Source organism: Ailuropoda melanoleuca, chromosome 7 (genome assembly GCF_002007445.2).
Source record: "Ailuropoda melanoleuca isolate Jingjing chromosome 7, ASM200744v2, whole genome shotgun sequence".
Classification (NCBI taxonomy): Eukaryota; Metazoa; Chordata; class Mammalia; order Carnivora; family Ursidae; genus Ailuropoda; species Ailuropoda melanoleuca.
The window spans coordinates 64,351,302-64,359,289 of NC_048224.1; positions in this window are offsets into that span (position 1 = coordinate 64,351,302).

Below are 7,988 nucleotides of genomic sequence, written 5' to 3' on the forward strand. Positions count from 1 at the left end.
CTGCTTTTTAATTGAAGAGCTTAATCCATTTACATTTAATGTAATTACTAATAAGGAGCTATTAACTTCTGTCATTTTGTTCCTTGTTTTCCCTATGTCATATATATTTTTGTTCCTCAATTTCTCCATTATTGGCTTCTGTCACATTAATTAGATATTTCTTCTATGCTATTTTAAGTTTTTGTAATTTTTTTACTATAAGTTTTGAGTTATTTTCTTAGTGATAACATCTTAATTACATTATTCCAGTTGAAATTAATAACTTAGTTTTAATAGTATGCTATAACTACTCTTATAAATAGCTCTGTTTCCATAGTTATGCTATTGTTGTCACAAATCTGTATTCATTGTGTGCCCACCAACTTAGATTTATAATTGTTGGTTTATTCATTTGTCTTTTAAATCATATAGGAAAAAAGATAATTGATAGACAAAAATACATTAATACTAAATTTTATATTTACCCATGTAGTTACCTTTGCTGATACTCTATTTCTTCATGTGGATTAGAGTTACTGTCTAGTGTCTTTTCATTTCCACCAAAAGAACTTCCTTTAGCATTTCTTCCAGGGAAAATCTACTATCAATAAACTCTTTTGGTTTTTGTTTATCTGAGGATGTTTTATTTCTCCTTCATTTTTGAAAGATAATTTTCCTGATATAAAATTCATGGTTGACAAATTTCTACTTCAGCACTTTGTATATCTCATTCCACTGCCTATTGCCTCCATGGTTTCTGATGAGAAGCTATTAATTTTATTGAGGAATCTGTATACTTGATGAATCAATTCTTTCTTGCTGCTTTCAAGAGTCTCCAGTTATTGGAATCCTATAGTTTGATTATAATGTGTCATGTTGATCTCTTTTATTTATACTACTTTGAGTTTGTTGAACTTCTTAAATGTGTAGATTCATGTATTTCATGAAATTCAACCATGATTTCATCAAATATTCTTTCTGTTTCTCTCTCTCTTGTTTTCTTCTGAAATTCCTAATATGTATATATTTGTATGCTTAAAGATTTTACTGGTCTTTAAGGCTTTGCTGGTTTATCTTCATGATTTTTTTTTCTTTCTTTCCCTAGACTGGAAAATCTCAATTGACCTATCATCAAGTTCTCTGGTTCTTTCTTCTACCTGCTCAAACTTGCCCTTCAGCCTCTCCAGTACAATTTTCACTCATTATTGTACTTTTCCACGTCAGTATTTTTGTTCCCTTTTCATAATTTATTTTTCTTTATTGATATTTTCTTTTTGTGTGTGAGATATTATCCTCATGATTTCCTTAATTCTTCAGTTCTTTGAGAACATTTAAAACAGTTGATTTAAAGTCCGTCTATTTTCTCATGGACAGTTTCTATGAATTTCTTTTTTAAAAAACTTGTGTATGGGCCATACTTTCTTGTTTGTTTGCATTATTTACAATTATTTATTGAAAAATGGACCTTCTAATTTTATAATATGGCAACTCTGAAAATTAGATTCTTTCCTATCTTTGTCTGCCAAGCTTTTGGATTAGTTTTGTTGTTGTTGTTGTTGTTGTTGTTGTTGTTGTTGTTGTTTGTTTCTTTTTGGTTAGTTTATCATTTTACCCAACTCTTATCCCTTTCTCAGGTATCACAAAATAATGTATTTGCTTTTAAATATCCTCAAGGTAGCCACTTCAGTCTTTGGAGAGTTTCAAGTTAAGAGAAATAAAGAAGCTCTTTGAGTTGGTTTCTCAGGGAGCCACCAAATAGATTGAAACAACAACAACAACAAAGTCCCACAATTCTCTGAAAGTAAGGTCTTTCCTTCCTCCTTTCTTAATAGGAAAATGTACTGGGTATAGGGGCTATTATTTTTCAAAACTGCTGCCAAGCTGAGAGGTGGCAGATGGGGCCAGTATAGTTTAAAACACTGCAAAGCTCTCTTTCAAGATTCAGCTGGTTTCTTAATTAAGCCATTCCTTGGTTGTTATAAGCTTTTGATTAATCTTTATGGTTCTGAAAAAAAAATGGATTCCAACAGTTTGTTTGTTGGTTTTTTGTGTGTGTGGGAGGGATGTACATGAAATTCACTACTTCACAATTTTCACTGATGTGATTCAAGTTTATTTCTGGACACTTAATTCTATTCCATTGATTTAAATTTCTGTCTTTGTGTGACCTGAGTACTGTCTTGATTACTGTAGCTTTGTAATAAGTTTGAAACTAGAAAATATGAGTTCTATAGAAGATCTTTGTTCTTTTTTAAGCATGTTTTGGCTATTCCCTTGAATTTGCATATGAATTTTAATATCAACTTTTCAAATTCTGCAAAGAAGACAGTTTGGATTTTGATAGAAATTGTGTTGAATCTATAGATCTGTTTAGGGAGTACTGCCATCTTAACAATATTAAATTTTCTCATCCATGAACATGAGCTGTCTTTTCCATTTATTTAGGTACATTTTAATTTCTTTCAACAAAGTTTTGAAGTTTGCAGAGTATAAGTGTTCCACTGTTTCATTACATTTATTCCTAAATATTTTATCCTTTTCTATACAATTATAAACTGTTATTTTAGTTTTCGTTTAGGATTGTTCATTGTAAAGGTACATAAATACATTTGATTACCTATGAAAGAAATTGGTAGAAATACAAACGTGGTCATGCCATGTCTTTGTTTAAATCATTTTGATGACTTCTCATTGGTCTTAGAAGAGTAACAAAAGTCCCTAATATAACATGGAAATGCCTTAATGTTCTGATTTCTGCTCAATTCTCTTGCCCCATCTGAATCTGCTCTTTCCCTCAATATCTGAGTTATTCTGGCATTTTTCCAATCCTCCTAATCCAGCATGATCCTTTCCAACATAAGGTCTTTGTACATGCTATTTCCTCTACCTGAAAAGTTCTCTCCTTCTCATGTCACAAAATAAACCAAAAAAGCTCTTTATCTAGTTAATGCCTATTACATCTTCAGATCTTGGCTCAAATACCTCCTCTTTAGGAAAGCCTTATGGATAACCAGTGTAAGTCGGCTTCCTGTGCCATCTGTCTATGGAGCACACCTTTCCTTTTCTTTAGAGTCCTTATGATACTTTTTAATTGTACATTCATTAATTAAAGTGATTATTTGATCAAGAATGTATACATTATTCAGTACACTGTAAGCTTTTTAAGAGGAAGTCCTGCCTTGTATTTGCTGGCTGTTGTTTTTATGCTGTCTACTGCAGTAGGTACCAAGTACTCAAATTTTCACTTATTGAAGCAATTATTGAGAGAACGACCTGTCAAGAAGGTTTACGTACTATGCCATTCAATCATTCACCATTTTAGTTAGGTATATCTTCTCCAAGTTAGATTTGGGAAAAATGAGGTTCAGAAAGATTGAATACATTGTCCAAATTAAAACAACTACTCATGTAAAGTCTGGATTCAAAGCCAGGTGTCTTATGATGAACCTATGCTTTCAACTACACTGTCACACTACTTTATCCTATTCAGAGTGAATCTGTACTCTATTTAAGGAAAGCTCTTAGTGGAAATAAATAGCTAATATAGCAAGGAGGAGAAGACTTTGTGATTCATGAGGGAAATGCATGATGAAATATGAAGGGGATGTCACAAACCCACTCAGGGTGATAGCAGGATTTAGACCAGAGGGTAAGTCTATGAACCATTTTCCAAACTTGTTAATGAAGGAAAGAAATGGCTCAAAGGTTGGTGGATGACATTAATAAGAAGGGAAAAGATGTGCTAGGGGCAAATGGCACAGATCCCTAAATAGAGTGGTTTGGGAAGTGAATGAGGGTTGGTCTGAGTGAAGTGCCAGGAAGTAAAGACCATTATGGAAACTGATGGACAAAGAGAATCCAGGGCCCTAATGAATTTTGTCCTAATGGCATTTTTGAGGTCACTGGGTGAAGAGTAGCAGGCAGAGGACTTGGCTCATTTGCCTTAGAGGATGATGAGAGTTCTGAGATTATTTGCCCTGGGGAGGTACAATTCTAGGACCTTCAGTATGATAACATAGCCCGGGTAGTGGTGAGCTAGGGGATAACAAACATACAAATAGTGAGAAGGTATGACAACTGGGGTAACTGCAATCCTACAAACATTTTAAGTGTATTTAAATCCAAATTATGCCTATTTAACACACAGAATTTCCAAAAATTTATTTTTCTTATTGTTAGGATGTGCATTCTCTTAAGAAACTGGAGGATGGTGAGATAAGTGTAAATTGATTTTTGTGAATACTAGTATGGGCATATGGGGGACTGCAGAAAATAGAATGACATCTCCAAGACAAATGGCCATTTATAGATGTGTTTGTTAAGTCAGGAGGAAGGGCCCAGTTAAGTGGAATTCAAGAAGGCAGAAGTGTGGTGACGGGAAAATCTGAGACATGGAACTGAGAAAAAATCGAAGAGTGAAGTGTTTAGTACAACTGACTCAACCTTTGTGGAAAAAGTTGATGATAACTGACAAATTCTTTCATTTGTGTATTACAATCCTCTTTTAGTGGAGAAATACACTTTCCTTATTCTATCCATATTTCAAAATGTGACTTGGAAATCAATGCAACAATTTTTATAGATATTTTCATCCCTCACATGTAATTAAACAATTTAGTTCAATCCTTGATATGAAACTTACCAATTTATTCTTTCAATTAAAAAACAATAACAACAACAAAAATCTTCTACTCTCCTCCCACTCCCCCAAATTCTAGCGGAAAATTTTCATTGTAGATATCCACTCTGTATCCTATCAGTCAGAAGATTAAAGGTAATGGGGTATTGTTTGGGAAACACATTATGTTTCCCCGTTAACTTTATGATATTTAAATTTTAAAATTTAAAGGATTTTATCTGGTCACTGTGTGTGTTATGTGTAGTGGATTATTTCTATTTATACTTTCTCCTTTCAAAGAATAAAGAAAGGTAATAACAGTCATAAGACATTGAAGAAAAAATACAATTCACTTTGATTCAACCCCTGTGACCCATAATATATCACACAGGATCATAGAGTGGAAAAAATAAACCCCACTTCCCACTCCCACAATAATTTGAAGATAAATTTTCCTATTACTAGGTAAACTTGAAGAATATTTAGCCCTGTAGGTTTATGATCAGCAGAATGGGTTCTAGAATAGTTTAAAATTGAGATCATGTCTACAAATACAAAGCATCAAATACTGCTGTCAGGGATATAGTGGTAAAAGCAAAGAAAAAATTTTCCCAGCTCCCTTTACTGATCATGGCAGCCAACTATAAATTCCCTGGTCCCTTTCTTGTCTGTTCATTTTCCCCAACATACTGCATTTTAATCCTGTAAGAACTTGTTCCATTTAAGCCCTAATTCTATGCATAGTCCTTTGTCATTCTCAAATCTCAATGATGTGATGAATACTACCCCATTGAAAAGTTCTTCATTAAGGGATAATAGCTCTACTCTTGAATTGTACAGGAAATGATTATAAATATATTTGAATATGACTAGAGTGAAGTTTGAGGTATGAAGTTTTAACTTTATATGTAATTCAAATAGCTTTTACACACATACAGCAAGTGCTTTTGAGCTATGAAAAAAGCATTCCTGGAAGAAAGTGCCAGTTTAGCTAATTTTTGCTAACATAAAAAGATGAGACTGGAAACTTAACATTTGAGACATCATCAAAAACAATAAGTACATAATTTTTTCAGTCTAAAAGTTCGCAAAGCTAAAGTATGCTTTCCAATTTAAACAGTAATTAATAACAGCTTAATTTATTATTTATGTATTAGACCATGCCAAATGGAAAATTAGGAGAAAAATAAACAGTATCCATGCATACTATTTGAAATGGCAAAGTGATGCATTTCTTGTTCCGTTTCCATCAAGATTTTATTATCAGTTTCCATTATCTCTAGTTGACTTGTTCAGACTCAGCTGAACAAGCTCAATGATCTAAATTTATTGACCATTAGTCCCACTCCAGTGTTGTAAGAGTTCTTGACACTACACTAGAATGTGGATACCAGATGTTAGAAATGAACTGAAGAATTAACTTACTTTATCTTTAATAATAGCCAGAGTGTATTTGATCACTCTTGATAAGTGGGCCCCAGTCCTTCCTTCATATGTGATGAACAGTTGCTATGCTGGAATCATAGGTCAGATTAACTTGTAACCTGTCCCATGTGCTCTCTTCATCAGCCTAGATGCAAGCAATCTATATATTCAGATTATCTAATGATCCCCGAATCATATTATTTTCTCCTCCTGCTCTGGCCTTGTTCTCCACGCTGGGACTGGCGTGAACTAGTCTTTGAACATGCCATACATCCTCTGATCTTTCTCTATGGTACTCCCTCTACCCACCCCCACCAAGTGTTCTACTACATTTTTTTTCCTCACACTGCCCTTTGTTTTTGTTTGTTTGTTTGTTGGTTTTGCTTTTTTTTTTCTCCTCACACTACTCTTTGCTTCCTCCCACCTCCTGTCTCCACTCTTCCTAATTTCTCATCTTTCACCTGTGCTCTCTCAGAGCCCATTTCATGACAAATTCCTACCCTATGCCCCTAAACATTCTCAGAATTTTCCCTCGATGCCTAAAGAAATCCAGGCTCTACCCTGAAATTCTTTTCTTTTATGCTTCCCTCGAAGTGAAAGTTTCCTGATCTACTCAAAGGCAAGGAGAGGGAATGGCATTCCTTGAGCTCATCAATGCCACTTCCCAAAGAATTGTTCTTTATGTAAAACTGCATTCTCTGTAAGTTCATACAACTAAACTTTTCCAGTCTATCATTCTTCTTATTGTCATGAAACTATCCACATTTAGTCATTCTGCTACAATTATTGAAGACATTAGCACCTAGGCCACAATAATCTTCTATAGCCCATGTTGTACCATTAAACTGTCTGATTTCAATATTCCTATGGCCAAAGTAAGCAACAGGTCAGCATCTAGGTTTTTGGGCATTGTCAGGACTCTTGACCTTCACTTTTGCCTTCTTTCAACCCCCTAAACTCTTTGGCCCTTATGTCACAAAACTTAAACTCTTCTATGACTATTTCCTATCCTTCTGGCTCATATTCTAATGTTCACTCTACTTGCTCATTGTCCTTTGGAGCCCTCCAGTTTCTTTATTTTCTAATTATCCCTACTTTATCAATGCATTATTATATACTTAGACTACTTCATTCCCTTCCTTCTTGACTCAGCACAGTAGATAATTGAATGCTTCTTCATTTAACTCTCTTGCATTCTTGTCCCTTCATTGCACACCATTCAGGAATGTTAATCCAAGCAACTGAGGCCTTCTGATGTGAACTACACCCAACCTCTATTCTCCCCTATAGAGGTCATTATAGCTGAATCTAGTATTATCTCATTTACCCCTTGTTATCTAAGACCAGTATTTTCTCCTGTATTTGTGACCCTATTCTCTGTTGTTTCTTCAGGATCTTATCCCACCAGTCAGGCATCTTTTCTATTATATAGTTGATCTTTCCTTTTTTCCTGTCTCTTCTTTTTCTATTCTTATTTTCAGTAGATGATGCCACTATTTTCAGTTACTGAAGTTAGACTTCAGGAGTCATTCTGCATGTTTTTATCTTTCCTGCCCATAGCTACTTAATAATAATAGTAGTACTGATATCCAGTTATAGAGTGACTGCTTTGTGTTAGCCATTGTTCTAAGTGCTCTACATGTATTAGTTCAGTTCATCCTTACAATTCTACAAATTAGCTATTACTCATCACCATCTTACAGATGAAGGCACTGAGGTAAAATGAAGTTAAGTAGTTCCCTGCAAGGGAACACTGCTAGTAAGTGGTGGAGCAGAGATGAAGCACCAGGTGCTGGTTGTATCTCTAAATATATCATGGGTTTTCCTACTATGCCAATATTCCAGGCTTTTGACAGCTCTCATCTCAGCAGCAATAGTCCCCCAAATGGCCTTGCTGTCTCATCTGTACTCCCCAGATTCTTACTCTGTAGTGTTTTCCCCACATGTTGGTCTATCATGAATATTA